At 45.8% G+C, this 18,650-nt stretch overlaps 1 protein-coding gene across 6 annotated transcripts in view; it reads right to left on the minus strand.

Annotated features, from left to right (window-relative positions):
• Positions 1 to 15,933, minus strand: part of lin54 (lin-54 DREAM MuvB core complex component) — an 89,029-nt gene extending 73,096 nt beyond the window's left edge. For 5 of the 6 annotated variants that reach the window (XM_067989974.1, XM_067989950.1, XM_067989983.1 and 2 more), the window contains exon 1: positions 15,723 to 15,933. The gene's annotated coding sequence lies outside the window, so the exon portion shown is untranslated. Of the gene's footprint in view, positions 1 to 12,725; positions 12,901 to 15,722 lie in introns of those variants that run through there. The other variant, XM_067989966.1, reaches the window with a different exon arrangement.
• Positions 15,934 to 18,650: the final 2,717 nt, after the last annotated feature.

An 18,650-nucleotide genomic window follows, 5' to 3' on the forward strand; every position in this document is an offset into this window, starting at 1 on the left:
GAACTCCTCACACTTGTTAGTGATGTGAGGAGAGGGGTTTAAGGAAGCAGTCGACAGCAGATAAAAACGAGCCTGGCTTATCTTTGCTCTCCAGGATGATGCCATCATAGTGGATGGTTTTGGCAGAAGACAGATTATAATAAAGGGTATGGAGGATAAACAGGAGAGTTGGATTGACTAGGTGACTCGTGGAAAAACACACTGACAGACGATAAGTCAAATGGCATGTTTGAGTGCAATATTCTGGAACACTCAACTAATACCTCCAGAAATGTTGCCTTCCTCTCTTTTCCCTGCACCTCCGCAAGGGTTATTTAACATTTCAGAAGGATAGGATAAAAGGTCAAGGTGGTGGGGAAGCTCTGTTAATAAAGGATGAAATTGGTATAATAGTGAGAAATGATCTTGGCTCAGAAGATCAAGATGTTGAATCAATATGAGTGGAGATAAGAAATAGCAAGGGAAAGAAATCACTGGTGGGAGTCGTACATAGGCCCCGTAACAGTAGCAACACTGTCGGGCAAAATATAAATCAGTAAATAAGGGGGGCTTGTAAAAAAAGGTAATGCAATAATCATGAGCAATTTTAACTTTCATATAGATTGGACAAATCAAATTGTCAAAAATAGCCCTGAGGAGGAGTTCGTAGAGTGTATTAGGGACTGTTTCTTAGACCAATACGTTGGGGAACCAACCAGGGAACAGGCCATTTTAGATTTGGTAATGGGTAACGAAACAGGATTAAATTAATAATCTCAAAGTAAAGGATCCCTTGGGAAGCAATGATCATAACTATGAATTTCACATCCAGTTTGAGAGCAAGGATCTTGGGTTTGAAACTGTATTAAACTTAAATAAGGGCAATTATAAAGGAATGAGGGCGGAATTGGCTAAAGTGGACTGGGTAAACAGATTAGATAGTATGATGGTGGATAAGCAATGGCAAACATTTAAAAAGATATTTTATGACTCACAACAAAAATATATCCCTGTGAGGAGGAAAGACTCCACAAAAAGGGTGAACCAACCATGGCTAACTAAGGAAGTCAAGGATGGTATCAGGTTAAAAGAAAAAGCATACAACATGGCAAAGATCACTGGTAAGCCCAAGGATTGGGAAAACTTTATTATTCTTTTAGTCATCCTTTGCTGGTTTTTTTTAAAAAAAGAGGGAGAAAATAAATTATGAGAGTAAACTAGCAAGAAATATAAAAAATGACAGTGAAAGCTTCTACAAGTATATAAAAAGAGGGTAGCTAAAGTAAACATTGGTCCCTTAGAGGATGAGACTGGGGAAATAATAATGGAAAACAAGGAAATGGTAGAGGAATTGGACAGATATTTTGTATCTGTCTTCACAGTAGAAGACACTGATAATATACCAATAATAGTAGAAAATCAAGGGGCAAAGGGGAGGGAGGAACTAAAAACAATCACTATCACTACAGAAAAAGTACGAGGTAAACTAATGGATCTGAAGGCTGACAAGTCCCCTGGACCTGATGGCTTGCATCAGAGGGTCTTACAGGAAGTGGCTACAGAGATAGTGGATGCATTGGTTGTAATCTTCCAGAATTCACTAGATTAGAATAGAATCATAGAAGTTTACAACATGGAAACAGGCCCTTCGGCCCAACATGTCCATGTCGCCCAGTTTATACCACTAAGCTAGTCCCAGTTGCCTGCACTTGGTCCATATCCCTCTGTACCCATCTTACCCATGTAACTGTCCAAATGCTTTTTAAAAGACAAAATTGTACCCGCCTCTACTACTGCCTCTGGCAGCTCGTTCCAGACACTCACCACCATTTGATTGAAAAAATTGCCCCTCTGGACCCTTTTGTATCTCTCCCCTCTCACCTTAAATCTATGCCCCCTCGTTATAGACTCCCCTACATTTGGGAAAAGATTTTGACTATCCACCTTATCTCTGCCCCTCATTATTTTATAGACTTCTATAAGATCATCCCTAAACCTCCTACTCTCCAGGGAAAAAAGTCTCAGTCTATCCAACCTCTCCCTATAAGTCAAACCATCAAGTCCCGGTAGCATCCTTGTAAATCTTGTCTGCACTCTTTCTAGTTTAATAATATCCTTTCTATAATAGGGTGACCAGAACTGTACACAGTATTCCAAGTGTGGCCTTACTAATGTCTTGTACAACTTCAACAAGACATCCCAACTCCTGTATTCAATGTTCTGACCAATGAAACCAAGCATGCTGAATGCCTTCTTCACCACCCTATCCACCTGTGACTCCACTTTCAAGGAGCTATGAACCTGTACACCTAGATCTCTTTGTTCTATAACTCTCCCCAACGCCCTACCATTAACGGATTAGGTCCTGGCCCGATTCGATCTCCCAAAATGCATCACCTCACATTTATCTAAATTAAACTCCATCTGCCATTCATCGGCCCACTGGCCCAATTTATCAAGATCCCGTTGCAATCCGAGATAACCTTCTTCACTGTCCACAATGCCACCAATCTTGGTGTCATCTGCAAACTTACTAACCATGCCTCCTAAATTCTCATCCAAATCATTAATATAAATAACAAATAACAGCGGACCCAGCACCGATCCCTGAGGCACACCGCTGGTCACAGGCCTCCAGTTTGAAAAACAACCCTCTACAACCACCCTCTCACTCTCCAGATCAATCTCTATAGTAATCCCTTATTCTCCAGACAGTATAGAGGGAGCTTTACTCTGTATCTAACCCGATCCGTACCTGCCCTGGGCGTGTTTGATGGGACAGTGTAGAGAGAGCTTTACTCTGTATCTAACCCGGTCTGTACTTGCCCTGGGAGTGTTTGATGGGACAGTGTAGAGGGAGCTTTACTCTATATCTAACCCTGCACCTGCCCTGGGAGTGTTTGATGGGACAGTGTAGAAGGAGCATTACTCTGTATTTAACACGGTCTGTACCTGTCCTGGGAGTGTTTGATTCTGGAAAGGTCTCAGCGGATCGGAAAACCGCAAACCCAACACCCCTATTCAAGAGGGGAACAAAAAGCAGGTAACTATATACCAGTTAGCCTAACATCTGTCTTTGGAAAAATGCTAGAATCCATTATTAAGGAAGTAGTAGCAGGACATTTGGAGACTCATAATACAATCAAGGAGAGTCAACATGGTTTTATGAAGGGGAAATCATGTCTGACAAATTTATTAAAGCTCTTTGAGGAAGCAACGGGCAGGGTGGATAAAGGGGAAGCAATGGATGCAGTATATTTGGATTTCCAAAAGGCATTCGATAAGGTGCCACATAAAAGATTACTGCACAAGATAAGAGCTCATGGTGTTGGGGGTAATATACTGGCATGGATCGAGGATTGGCTAACTAACAGAAAACAAAGTCGGGATAAAAGGGTCATTTTCAAAATGGCGATCTGTAACTAGTGGGGTGCCACAGGGATCAGTGCTGGGGCCTCAACTATTTACAATATATATCAATGATTTGGATGAAGGAACAGAGTGTCTGGCGGCCAAATTTGCTGATGATACAACGATAGGTGGAAAAGCAAGTTGTGATGAGGACACAAAGTGTCTGCAAAGGGATATTGACAGGTTAAGCGAATGGGCAAAAATTTGGCAGATGAAATATAATGTGGGAAAATGTGAAGTCATCCACTTTGAGAGGAAAAATAAAAAAGCAAAATATTATTTGAATGGAGAAATACTACAAAATGCTGTGGTACAGATGGATCTGGGTCTCCTCGTACATGAAACACAAAAAGTCAACATACAGGTGCAGCAGGTAATCCAAAAGGCAAATAGAATATTGGCCTTTATTTCTAGGGGGATGGAGTATAAAAGCAGGCAAGTTATGCTACAACTGTACAGGGTGCTGGCGAGACCACACCTGGAGTACAGTCTGGTGCCCTTATTTAAGGGAGGACATACTTGCATTGGAGGCAGTTCAGAAAAGGTTCATTAGATTGATTCCGGGTATGGAAGGGTTGTCTTATGAGGAAAGATTGAACAGGTTGGGTCTATACTCATTGGAGTTTAGAAGAATGAGAGGAGATCTTATTGAAATAAGCAAGATTCTGAGGGGACTCGATAGGGTAGATGCTGAGAGGATGTTACCCCTCATGGGGGAATCTAAAACTTGGTGGCATAGTCTCAGAATAAGGGGTCGCCTGTTTAAGAAGGAAATGAGGAGGAATTTCTCCTCCCAGAGGGTCATGAATCTCTGGAATTCTTTACCCCAAAAAGCTGTGGAGGTTGAGTCATTGAATACATTCAAGGCTGAGTTAGACAAATTTTTGATCAGCAAGGGAGTCAAAGGATATGGGGAAAGGGCGGGAAAGTGGTTTTGAGGTAAAAAAAAATCAGATCATTATATTGCGGAGCAAGCTCAAGGGGCTGAATGGCCTACTCCTGCTCCTATCTCTTCTGGTCTTATGTTCCTCCAACCCTCTGGTGAAGTATTTGGTCACTGTTCAGCTGAAGTCAGGAAGCTAATGGCATTAGATAAAACTGAGGCAATCGGCAGGAAGAAAAGGAGAGGAACCTGCATCACCCAACCAATAATGCGGGTCCATAAATTGGTGTTCCAATTCACTATTACATTTTCCTTTTCAAGCTGTTCCAGTTTTGACAATCATTTTATAAAAATGCTTCAAGTAAGAACAGTAGTGTAGTGGTTATGTTACTCGGCACAGGCACAATGGGCCGAATGGCCTCCGTCTGTGCTGTATCATTCTATAATTCTACGAAGCAGCTTTACAATCTGTAGGAAGAAAGAGCTTGCATTTCTACAGCATCTACCACAATCTCAGGATGTCCCAAAACGGTTTACAGCCAATGAATTACTTTGGATGGGTAGTCACTGTTGTCATGTCGGGAACTGTGGCAGCCAATTTGCACACAATGTCCCACAAAAAGTAATGAGATAAACGATAGTCTGCTTTAATGGTGTTGGTTGAGCGATAAATTTTGACTAGAACGTGGGAAAAACTCCCCTGCTCTTCTTTGATCAGTGCCATTGGACCATTTATGTCCACCTGAAGAGGCAGGAGGGGTTTAGCATCTCATCCGAAAGGAAGATTTTCATTGTAAATAGCTCAAATGATCGTATATACCACAGCATCTTTCTTGAGCGATAAATTTTGTCAATATTTTTTAAAAATACATTTTTTGCTCTTTTTAGGGACTGTCACAGCACACACTATCCCTGACAAAAAATATAAATAGGCAACTTGATCTTTTCCCACTCAAGATGGTAGAATGGGGAAGTAGCAACATGGCATTCACTTTCATGAACTGTCCTTCTATTTCCTCTTTTTTGGAGCATCCTAATAGCTCATATGGTGAAGAACTCACTATGGAAAATGATGAGCATAAATTTGCATCCATCACCCCCATGGTACAACTCATTAGGAACCAATGCACACCACCTTCAAAATAGTGATGTTTCCCTCACAACTGACAGGATTTACAATGATACAACCAAGAGTTCTGCAAACAAATTCTTAAGTACATCAAAATGGTAGTGATGTTACAGCATTTTATACAACAGATGCTTCCAGCTGAACAGACTTTAACAGGCAGCCACTGTTGGCAGAACAGCTGTTCTCTGTACACTCACATCAAAAACTGCATTGGCCATTGGTTTGCTACACATTCCTTCACCTCAACAGGCCATGCAGCAACTGCAGCCAAGAGGAAACACAAGTGACTTGCTTGAAGATCTCTGCCAACAGTTCTCTGAACCAACCACTAAGTGGAGTGCGGGAGCAGCAAGGGGGATGACGTTCCTCTCACACTCTGTGGGAAACTGCCTAGCCTCTGCACAGCAATTTCCTGCAACAATACAGCTGAAACAAGAGCCATGCCACAGAGAAATCCCAAGAGCATGTCACTGACACATGCTGGTGCTCCAAATTGCTGCATCACCATTCTGCCTTAAAAAGTTTGTTTTCCATAATGTTCCTTTTCAACCTGTCTACGAAAAAGATAGCTGACAGTGAATTTAGAACAGTTATTAAACCTCAGAACACTGCTGACATTCATAAATCACAAAAATATTTTAACAATTATAACATGGTTTCCATTGATTTGATTGAGTTACATGATAGTAACTCAATGCCAACCATCTCTTATTTTATACGTGATTTAGCTAGGATTTTCTGGAATGAATGTATTGAATTGGGCAGGTTGCTCAAATAGCCAAATCACCACAACATTATAGATTAGCTATTGTAATGAGGTTAATAAGGCCCCTTCTTCCCCAATCATTGGAGTTTTATTTTCTCGTTTCTCCAACCCCTTGCATCAAATCCTTGTGATACATTCACACAAGCATTGCTTTTTTTTCCAGAATGTCAAACAACCATTCTTCATTTTGAGCATTGACAGTGAGCATCAGCAGGCTATTAGATTTATTTTCTAGTTCTTGTGCTAAAGTCATTGAAATTTGCATTTTGCACATCTAACTGAAGCTAAACAATTATGGCTAATCGACCACAATTTCTTCAAAACAGATGCATAATTGGCAGGTTTCCTACAATGTTGTTCATCTCCTTTGTTTCAATATTGAAAACATTGGAATTATGATAATCTAACCACAAGAGTATTGAATAACAACTTGCATTTATATAGCACCTTTAACGTAGTAAAATGTTCATGGCACGTCACAGGAGCATTATCAAACAAAATCAAACATAGCTTGTTGGAAGATTACAGCATTGCTTTATTTGCACTGTCCCTTGTGTTCTCCATTTGCCATCACAATTCCTCCTCCAGTAAGCATGAATAGTTGGTCTTTTTAAAAGTCAAAATGAGCAAGCTATTTTGCTAATCATGTTATTGCTCAGACCTATTCTTCACTACCATGCAGAAAACACAATCAAAGCAGATCAAACTAATTAATCTCCTTCCATCCAACCCCATAGATAAAATACCTCATTACTTCAACCACGTTTATCCAAATTCATGTTAAGAGGTAGATTTTTACCCCTCCTTAATACTCTCGACAGAGACCAGGTACAGTTGCACAATTGGTGGCAGCATTCTGACACTTCACTCAAGCGACCATTCTTCACACATGATCCTGGACAGAGAAGTCTTTCAACCAGAAGCAGTCATAACTGACCCTGATGCTATTCGTATCTAGGATTTATATATGATAACTTCTAATTGGAGGTTGCTGGTGATCATCAGTAGGAACCCTGGCTAATACTGACCAATCCCCACCATAGGCTCAGTGGCAGAGAAACTAATTGTAACATTCCTGCTTCTGACCCATCCAAGAGCAGCTAACTGGACACAGAACAGGAATCAAACCAGGAATCTTCTTGGTCTGTGTGGCTTAGTACCAATAGGGAAATTGAACAAGAAGCCCTGGTGCCTGGTCCAGCAACATTCTATTAAGTGCTTTGTAATGCTTGCTACTGGACTTCTAAGATTGAAGAGCCATCCCCTTCTGCTGAATTATGTTGCATGAGAATTTACCAACAAACCATGACAGTTATATCAGCTCTCTCCAAATCATTCGTTCCACCTCTTAAATTTTTCTTCCCTCCTCCCCTGAAGGCACCAACTGTCATTAGGGCTCAATGGTTTGCATTTATACAGAATCATTAATTGCCTCACTGTTTCCTATCTCTAACCTCCTCCAGCCCTACAAACGTCCGCCCGCGCTCCCACCCACACAGAGCTCCGTCCCTCGGACTCTGGCCTTTTCTGCATCCCCCATTCCCTTTGCGGCCGTGCCATCAGCAGTCTAGACCCACACTCTGGAATTCTCTTCCTAAACCTCTCCTCCTTTCCACCTCCCTCTGCTCCTTTAAGACCCTCCTTAAAACCCAGCTCTGACTAAGCTTTTGTTCATCTCTCCGGATGTCTCCTCCTTTGGTTCACGTCCATTTTTGTCTGATTACACCTCTGTGAAATGCCCAGAGATATTTTTCTACATTAAACAGGTGCTATACAAATACAAGTTGTTGTCTTTCAAAGCTTCAGAGAAGAAACCGATGCTGAACCTTCGTCAAGGAACAAAGAGAAGTGACTGGAGGTTTGCTTGGTCGAAGAGATGGGTTTTCAGGAGCCTTTTAAAAATGGAGAGAGAAGCAGTTAAGAGGTTTAGGGACGGAGTTTGAGTTTTTGGTCGGCCATAAGTGCTGTTGACTGTACCACCAATGATGGAGTGGAGATGGGGGAGTGGAAAAGCAAAGGCGGCCAGTCAGAAGACCCGAGGAAACATAAGGCGGGAAAAAGTTTCAGAGGTAAGATGGGGTGAGAACACAATGGAATTTGTAGGAATGAGGATTTTAAATTTAATGTGTTGGGGAGATGAGAAGCCAGAACAAGTCAGTGAGAAAGGGGGTAATGGGTGGCAGAGACAATGGGGAGAGACATGGGCGAAGGTGGCTGAAAGTATAAGAAAGCAGTTTTGGTGATGGGTAGAATATGGCGTTTGAAACTTAGATGTGAGTTGGACAGGATGCCAAGATGTCGCACAGCCTAGTTTAGCTTGAGTGAGCAATCAGCAAAAGGAATGGAGTAAGCGTCAACGGAACAGACTATTTGGCAGGGGTTTGGCGGTGTCAGCAGCCTTCCAGTACCTTGCCCCATTGGCTGCTCTTCATGTGTGACCATAGAGTGAATGCCAGCAGGCTATTTGACTGTAGAGACACACACAACTAAAACCAATCTTGTCCTCACCCTAGGCTCATGAGTACTTTTCCAACATGGGTCAATGGATAGCAATCAGGAGGAATCCTTCCTGATTTTTCACTTTCCTAGTCCTGTGGGAATGATTTTAGCACCCCAATAGCTGCCCTGGCTACCTTTACTTAACTCAACAATTAAACCTAAGACATTTTGGTCTGTATGCATTAGTACTATACATTTATCCATTTAACCATTGGGAAGCTCCTTCCAAGTTTTTTTTTATACAAAAGCCTTCCAGTGTTTTTTTGTATACATCAAGGTGAGAGCTGTCATTGCAGATGAAGTGTTTCACTTTTCTAGTTATGTCACTCAGTGTCAACTTTGGACATTCCTGCATCGAGAACAGAATGAGCCACTTGTACAGTAATATTCTGTACTTAGAACAGAGCTAGATAACTATCTGGTTGAGAGGGGAAATCAAAGGTTACCGATATGTATAAATAGACAAATGCGCCATAGGATACATTGCTTGCTGCAACCAAGCAAAATGCTATCTGTAGAAAGCAATCGCTAGGTTGGAATGTCAGCGGGAGTGTACTGATATTGTGGAGTTTCACTCAACTACTTTTAAGTCGGGGAGAAATTACATATGAATTTTCTCCTTGACCTAAGATAGCAAGGAGATCAAGTAATTTTGGGGAAACCCATGAAAGGATAGATTATTCATAATCTGTGGCAACAGCAGGCTTGATGGAACAAATGGCCTTTTCTTATTCTCTGTTTTTGCCTAACCCAAAGCGCAAAAAAACCCAGTAACTATGTCAGTGTTAATTTCTATTTCCTATAACAAATATCCGCTCCTTTTATACAAATGTTGCCTCCGACAGCAAGAATGCAGTCAAAGACAACCCTGCAATGTAAACAATCCAAAAGGTGACATAGGACACAGCACACAGCAAAACCCTCCTAAAAATGGGACTCAACTCGTTGCCTGCAACTGAAATGAATGTAAATACAAATACGGTAATCAATGGGGTTGACATTTTGGAATCTGGGCACAGGTCGGCTGAGCTGTTCGCCAGCTTGTACAAGCTGAGCAATGTGGCTTGGTACAAGCTGGTCAGGTGAATATCCAAACAGACATCAGAGAAGTTTCACAGCTGGGCTGGCCAAACAGGAATTTGCACTAACTTTAAAGATACATTGGCTACTTTGGAGAAACTGACTGTACACAAGGCGCACATGTGCCCCGTTCTATGCAGTATCTACTTCAAACTATAGCTGTTCTCCAGCAGAGGTTTTTTAAAAAAAGAGACTCATCCACCTGATCCTGGTCTGTTCGTCAAGTTACTCAACTTCTAAGAGAATACTGACTGTGCCAAAATATTTTCATGTATTGTGCTACAATCAGCCTCAGCATTGTATTTGAGAGGATGCTTATATTGAGGAGTTTTAAGCAACCTGAAACAACTTATTCAAACTCCAAGCTGGACATTAGGATGTCACTGTACTTTTTAAGGCAGATATGTCAACTAATATACTAAGTCTTTTGTCTGCATTCCATGTAAATTAAAGTTTGTACCAAGACATTATGGTCATACATTATCAGTCATGTTATTGTAAACAACTGTTTATAAGCCTAACAAAATGCATCTAATGATTACACTTTGAAACTACTTCATTGGCTGTGAAACTCTGGTACCAGAGGTCAAAAAAGACACAACATAAACGTTTGTTCGTTCTTTGAAAAATGAGCTCCTCTTGCTGCCTGCTTTCATCTCTACGGAACGTGACCATAAGAGCACAAGTAGTAAGAGCAGGAGTAGGCCATCTGGCCCCTCGAGCCTGCTCTGCCATTCAACAAGATTATGGCTGATCATCTAGCTCAACGCCATTTTCCCACACCATCCCCATATCCCTTGATGCCTTTAATATCTAGAAATGTATTACTCTCTGTTTTGAATGTACTCAATGACTGAGCCTCCACACCCCTCTAGGGTAGAGAATTCCAAAGATTCACCACCCTCTGAGTGAAGAAATTTCTCCTCATCTCAATCCTAAATGGCCTACCCCTTATTCTGAGACTGTGACCCCTGGTTCTAGACTCCTCAGCTAGGGGAAACATCCTCCTTGCATCTACCCTGTCGAGCCCTGTAAGAATTTTGTACGTTTCAATGAGATCACCTCTCATTCTTCTAAACTCTAGAGAATGCAGGCCTAGTCTACTCAATCTCTCCTCGTACGACAATCCCGCCATCCCAGGAATCAGTCTGGTGAACCTTCGCTGCACTCCCTCTATGTCAAGTATATTCTCTCTTAGATAAGACCACCAAAATTGTACATAATACTCCAGGTGTGGTCTCACCAAGGCCCTATATAATTGCAATAAGACATCTTTCCTCCTGTACTCAAATCCTCTTGCAATGAAGGCCAACATACCATATGCCTTCCTAATTGCTTGCTGCACCTGCATGTTAGCTTTCAGTGACTTATGTACAAGGACACCCAGGTACCTTTGAAGATTAACATTTCCCAATCTCCCACCATTTAAAAAATACTCTGCATTTCTGTTTTTCCTACCAAAGTGGATAACTTCACATTTTTCCACATTATATTCCATCTGCCATGTTCTTGCCCACTCACTTAGCTTGTCTATATCCCCTTGAAGCCTCTTTGCATCCTCCTCACAACTCACATTCCCACCTGGTTTTGTGACCATCTCTATCCCTACATGATCTCCCACCATTGAAACCCGCATCCACCACACCGTCGCAACCACCAGACTCAACTTTTCCAATGCCCTCCTCACTGACATCACAAACTCCACTCTACATAAACTCCAACTCGTCCAGGAATGTACCGTCCATATTCTAATCCACACCAAGCTCCACTCTTATCCCTAAGCTTGCCGATTTCCATTGGTTCCCAGTGTATCAACTTCAAAATTCTTACAAGTGCCAGTCTGGCTCAGCGGTAATTCTCTGGAATTTGCTCCCTAAACTATGCTGGATTTCTCTCCACCTTCAAAAGCCTCCTTAAAACCTACCTCTTCAACAGCACTTTTGTCCATCTCCTGCAATGTTCCCTCCAACTCAGATCTAAGCCACAACTGTGAAGTGCCTTCGAATATTTTGCTACATTAAAAAGATGCCATATAAATAAGTTGTAGATGCTCAAATCAGATAGTAGATCGAGCTGAATGCCCACTCCCACCAAAAGCACAGCAGCAGTTAAAGGATCAGTTAAACAGGGTCATTGCCTCCACTACTGAAACAGAGCTGATGTTGCTAGGGATGCAGTACTCACTTTAGGACATTTGTGAATGTGACCATTACAATGTAGTGGTTTTTTTTTTGGGGGGGGGCACTCTTAAAAGCATAGTATTGACAGCAGGGTAGAGAAAAAAGTTCAAGAAATTAGGATTTTTGCGACATATATTTTATGGATAACCTCCATTTGGTAATTATTTTTATTGGTGAAAAAACCTAAACAGAAATGCTACAAAATACTGCTGCTTGGCCCATGAACAAACCCCATCGTACATTAAGTGAAGGGTTTCTCATCGTGCTTCTGACAGGTAAACTGGATGGCTAGACAACTTCAAAACGTAACCTTTGAGAGGCGGAATCTGAGCATACGTTACTGTGTCTTTAAAAGAGCCACGTCTCTCCAAACGATCTCAAAGAAAAACATAATTGCAGGCCTTTATTTGCACCCGAATTGTTCGTGCTATGCAGTGAAACCCGACGTGTTAGATGCGTGACATCTGGATGTAAAAAGAGAGAATGTGTCATTGTGTGTCTGTGCGGCCGGGGAGAGCCCGAAGCCCGGTCGGGCTTTTCGGACTCGGCTCGGGTATATTATTAGGCAGGGATTGCATTTCGAAAGGTCCGCCATTTTCACCTCGTCATCACATTTCCAGAGAAAGGCAGGGCCTGAGCGAGAATGGGACACACACAAAATACGAAAAAACCGCGGAAAAAAAAACTCAACAGGAAATACACACTTGCCAAACAAACCCCGCAAACATTCAATCTGACGCCCTGGCGTATTTCCCCCCCCCCCAAGAAAAACAAAAAAGTTACAAATAAACAATCTACCTGCTCGAAATAAAATCTCAACAGATCCGCGTTAGCGACTCCAACACAAAAATACACTTCTCCTCCAGTTCAAATGGCTGGCGGCTTATGGAAATAGATCCTGTACATGGGCAACACGAAAAGAAAAATACACCCAAGGGGTTGTACGGACTGTCCTGCTCGTTACAGATAACATTTACAGTACAAAGCCGTTTCCATCATTATCCCGAGGGGGGGGGGCGGTGGGGGTCTGTAGCTGGGGAAGAAATCAGGCAGGAGCCAACATTAAACTCCACCGTGAAACGTTACAACTGCTACATACAAATCATAGTTACCGCCTGACACCAGTGCAGTCAGGATCCAGCAACTATTTTGATTAATAAAATTTTAACTGGACGTGGATTTTTTTTTTAAAGTACACACCGGTGTAAATACATTTTCTTTTTTTTTAAAAACTCTGAATTAGGATGGTGACCGTGAACCTTTAATGCCCCAGAAATGTATTGTGTAACTTTAGTACAACACTTCATTAATAAGACACACACGGCTTGGGGGGGGGGGGGGCGCGGGGAGAAGGAGTTTCAAACAAATTAAAGCGATCTAAAAGGGGAGAAAGAGAGAGAGAGACAGTGGGGTAAGAAAACGATCCAAGAACTGTCACCTGAGAGGCGTGTGCGTTAGAGGGCAGGAAACAGCCGTCACTGAACCCACTGACAACACTGCGGACAACTTCAACTTCAGACTGAGGAGACACCGTGTGAAACAGACCAGAGGGAATCAACTTCAGCCCGGGGAGGGGGGGCTTCACAGACCAGAGGGCATCGACTCCAGCCCGGGGGGGGGGCTTCACAGACCAGAGGGCATCGACTCCAGCCCGGGGGGGGCTTCACAGACCAGAGGGCATCGACTCCAGCCCGGGGGGGGGCTTCACAGACCAGAGGGCATCGACTCCAGCCCGGGGGGGGGCTTCACAGACCAGAGGGCATCGACTCCAGCCCGGGGGGGGCTTCTCAGACCAGAGGGCATCGACTCCAGCCCGGGGAGAGGGGGGGGGCTTCACAGACCAGAGGGCATCGACTCCAGCCCGGGGGGGGGCTTCACAGACCAGAGGGCATCGACTCCAGCCCGGGGGGGGGCTTCACAGACCAGAGGGCATCGACTCCAGCCCGGGGGGGGCTTCACAGACCAGAGGGCATCGACTCCAGCCCGGGGAGGGGGGGGCTTCACAGACCAAAGGGCATCGACTCCAGCCCGGGGGGGGCTTCACAGACCAGAGGGCATCGACTCCAGCCCGGGGAGGGGGGGGCTTCACAGACCAAAGGGCATCGACTCCAGCCCGGGGAGGGGGGGGGGCTTCACAGACCAGAGGGCATCGACTCCAGCCCGGGGAGGGGAGGGGAGGGGGGGGGCTTCACAGACCAGAGGGCATCGACTCCAGCCCGGGGGGGGGGCTTCACAGACCAAAGGGCATCGACTCCAGCCCGGGGGGGGGGCTTCACAGACCAAAGGGCATCGACTCCAGCCCGGGGAGAGGGGGGGGGCTTCACAGACCAGAGAGCATCGACTCCAGCCCGGGGGGGGGCTTCACAGACCAGAGAGCATCGACTCCAGCCCGGGGAGGGGGGGGCTTCACGGACCAAAGGGCATCGACTCCAGCCCGGGGAGGGGGGGGCTTCACGGACCAAAGGGCATCGACTCCAGCCCGGGGAGGGGGGCTTCACAGACCAGAGAGCATCGACTCCAGCCCGGGGAGGGGGGCTTCACAGACCAGAGAGCATCGACTCCAGCCCGGGGGGGGGGGGGCTTCACAGACCAAAGGGCATCGACTCCAGCCCGGGGAGGGGGGGGGGGCTTCACAGACCAGAGGGCATCGACTCCAGCCCGGGGAGGGGGGGGGGGGCTTCACGGACCAAAGGGCATCGACTCCAGCCCGGGGAGGGGGGGGGGCTTCACGGACCAAAGGGCATCGACTCCAGCCCGGGGAGGGGGGCTTCACAGACCAGAGAGCATCGACTCCAGCCCGGGGAGGGGGGCTTCACAGACCAGAGAGCATCGACTCCAGCCCGGGGGGGGGGGGGCTTCACAGACCAAAGGGCATCGACTCCAGCCCGGGGAGGGGGGGGGCTTCACAGACCAGAGGGCATCGACTCCAGCCCGGGGAGGGGGGGGGGGCTTCACGGACCAAAGGGCATCGACTCCAGCCCGGGGAGGGGGGGGGGCTTCACGGACCAAAGGGAATCGACTCCAGCCCGGGGGGGGGGGGCTTCACAGACCAGAGGGCACCGACTCCAGCCCGGGGAGGGGGGGGCTTGACAGAACAGAGGGCATCAACTCCAGCCCGGGGAGGGGGGGGCTTGACAGAACAGAGGGCATCAACTCCAGCCCGGGGAGGGGGGGGGGCTTCACCGACCAGAGAGCATCAACTCCAGCCCGGGGAGGGGGGGGGCTTCACCGACCAGAGAGCATCAACTCCAGCCCGGGGAGGGGGGGGGGCTTCACCGACCAGAGGGAATCGACTCCAGCCCGGGGAGGGGGGGGGGGCTTCACGGACCAAAGGGCATCGACTCCAGCCCGGGGAGGGGGGGGGGGCTTCACAGACCAGAGGGCACCGACTCCAGCCCGGGGAGGGGGGGGGGGGGCTTCACAGACCAGAGGGCACCGACTCCAGCCCGGGGAGGGGGGGGGGGGCTTCACAGACCAGAGGGCACCGACTCCAGCCCGGGGAGGGGGGGGGGCTTCACAGACCAGAGGGCATCGACTCCAGCCCGGGGAGGGGGGGGGGGCTTCACAGACCAGAGGGCACCGACTCCAGCCCGGCCCTGATCTGGGGGCTTCACTCTCACTCCCAACCCACCTCCTGTCAAGATGCGGCCATCGGGTGGGCTCTGGAAGCAGCCCCATCCCCATCCTCCCCGCCGCCGTCACCTTACGGCCAGACACGGAGAAGCCTCCATCTCCCCACACACTCACTATTATAAACACACCCGCATCGCTGACGGCGCTGTCAGGGCAACTCACCGGCTCTCCTGCCCGGGCCGCTGTGCGCTGGAGCCGGGCTGCATAAAGGTCTTGCCCGCTGCTGTGTCTCGGGCCTGAGGCAGGGGCCGCGGTTACCACACACACAACTCTCGTCACCGGGAGACCGAGCGTGTTTGTTCAAAATCACGCGCCTAGCGCCATTCCTCCTCGTCTAACATCCCATAATATCACTCCGCACCCGGGGTGACCACGGTCCCGCTCCGCGAAGCACGTCGCTCGAAAGGGAAAAAAAAACCAAACTCCGCCCTTTTCTTCACTGATATTTTCTCTCTTTCCCCCCCCCAACAACCATGGATCAGCATTGCGTCATCATTCAATCAGCAGCTCGTCCAGCGCGCGACGCAAGTAACACGTCCCGCGTTACGTCACTACGCTCATCACCTCCCCCAACACACGGTTGGTACAGGTTACGTAGCCCCGCCCATAAATCCATCGTGACCCCGCCCACTTTCCACCACTTTTTGTTGAGGGGTCAGCTGATGTGTTGCAGTCCTTTTCGGTCTGGGTTCATCCGGAATTACATAGAAATTGCAATTCGGAAACAGGCTATCAGAAAAGCAAAGTCTGGAGGGGAATACTTCCAGGACTCATCCCCCCCCCTCCCCTTTGTAGAAGAAATGAAAAAGAAATTACTCTAAATTTCTTCCACTTTTTAGTAAAATTTCATTTTTTTTACCATAGACATGAAGACGCTCCAATTGGGTCACCCTTTCCGCTAGGTCGCTTGGGTCATGTCTTTTACAGTAACTGCCTCTGCGTGTTTGAAATTGGCTCCATTGCAAACAGCAGCTGGTAGGGTGAGTGGTGTTACTCAAAACCAACCAGAGAACTGGTCTGGAAGTGTCGGGACCTATGAAATCATGCTGCAGACTGAGGATTTAAATTTCCCTGTCTCCAGCGTGATTCGGACTCGTTTCAATCTTTCCTCTTTCACACTGCTGAGAAAAACTCAGTATTCCTGGATTAGGGAGGGGGAAATCAGCCACTGTTGGAACAGTGCGAATGCAGATGTGTGAGGACAGGATTCACTTCGGCTGAGAAGCCTCCACAGATCAAAGATCCTTCCAACACTCCTACTTGGTGAGATATTAGAGGGTGCGCAGCACCCATATAACTGTACCCCAGTAAGGAGTTAACAATGCCTTTAGAAGGGGGAAGGAGACAAATAAAATTGAAAAAAAAAGGAAGGGGAAAAAAGTGACATTTTAATGTGTCAAAAATAAACACAGCTCCATATTTAAATGATGTGGAGATGCCGGTGATGGACTGGGGTTGACAATTGTAAACAATTTTACAACACCAAGTTATAGTCCAGCAATTTTATTTTAAATTCACAAGCTTTCGGAGGCTTCCCCCTTCCTCAGGTGAACGATGTGAAATGAAGTCCTCGAAATGAAATCGCATTTATAATTCACAGAACAATGCTTGGTGAGTACAGACAGTTTTTTCAACTGCCCGTTGCCAAGGCAATCAGTGTGCAGACAGACAGGTGTTACCTGCCAGGTCTCACAGAATATACAAATCACCAAAAAAAAAACAACAAACAAAAAAAAACAGAGATAGAGAGGTAGAAACATAGAAAAGACAGCAACTGACCCGTTATATTAAAAACAGATAACATTTGTTCGCTGGTGGGGTAACGTGTAGCGTGACGTGTAATCTGTGCCAGCATAACCAAATTTAAATGTTTATCTTAGCATTTGTCTAGCTCTGATTGCTAGAAGCTGTAAACAAGCAAGTCTTAAGGGGATAGATCACAATCTGTGTTGCAAGGCAAAAATACATTGATTTTGCCTCTGTGAGGCACATTGAAGCAGTTTTCTATGATTAGGGTGTTTAATAAATGCAAATTGTTGTTGTGGGATTCAGAGGATGACAGTGAGTGGTTTAAAAAAACAGGAGAAAGAATTACATTAATATAGCGCCTTTCAAAGCCTAAGGACACCCCAGAGCATCAAAAGCAAAATACTGCGGATGCTGGAAATCTGAAATAAAAACAGAAAATGCTGGAGAAGCTCAGCGAGTCAGGCAGCATCTGTGGAGAAAGAAAGCTGACTGAAAAAATGGGAGCAGTGGTTATGATCTGAAGTTACTGAAATCAATGCAAAAATAACTTCAGATCATAACCACTGCTCCCACTTTTTCAGCCAGCTAGTGCTGGTAATGGTTCTGCTGCTGCCATTTATAGCTACTCTTGATCAATCTTTTGTTTCTTAACCTATCCCATTACCACCTTCCTTGCCTTGCACCACCATCCATTTTGTCATTTAATCACTCGTGCCCTCCACCCTATCACCGACCTTCCCTTTTGTTCTTTCCTCCCCTCCCCTCCCCTTTCCTGGCTCTGTACTTGCTCAAAAACTTGAACTCTTTTAACATCTTCCAGTTCTGATGAGAGGCCTTCCACCTGAAACGTTAACTCTGTTTCTTTCTCCACAGATGCTGCCTGACTTGCTGAGCTTCTTCAACATTTTCTGTTTCTATTTCAAAGTACTCAGCATTGTAGTCAATGTTATAATGTAGGAAAACACAGCAAATAGTTTCCATACATTAAGGTCCCACAAACATCAATTAAATAAATAACCAGATAATCTGTTTTAGGCAGGATAATGCATCATGGCTTTAGTCATAGAAGATGTCATTCACGATTTTAGCTGGGGTCGTTTCAGTGCCATGAGAAAAGCGGAAACCATATTGAAGATATTCAAGCAGGGAGTTTCAGGAGAGATGGGCATGAAGCTGGGAAGCAAGCACATATTCAAGGACCTTGAGAGAAAGGTGAGGTTAGAGTTAGGGTGGTAGTTGGAGAGGATGGATGGTTCGAAGGTGGATATTTTGAGGAGGAGGGTGATGGGAGAGAGAGACAGTACCTGAGGAATGGCAACCCATTGATAATGTCAACTAGCA

This window comes from Heptranchias perlo, chromosome 1, assembly GCF_035084215.1.
Source record: "Heptranchias perlo isolate sHepPer1 chromosome 1, sHepPer1.hap1, whole genome shotgun sequence".
Classification (NCBI taxonomy): Eukaryota; Metazoa; Chordata; class Chondrichthyes; order Hexanchiformes; family Hexanchidae; genus Heptranchias; species Heptranchias perlo.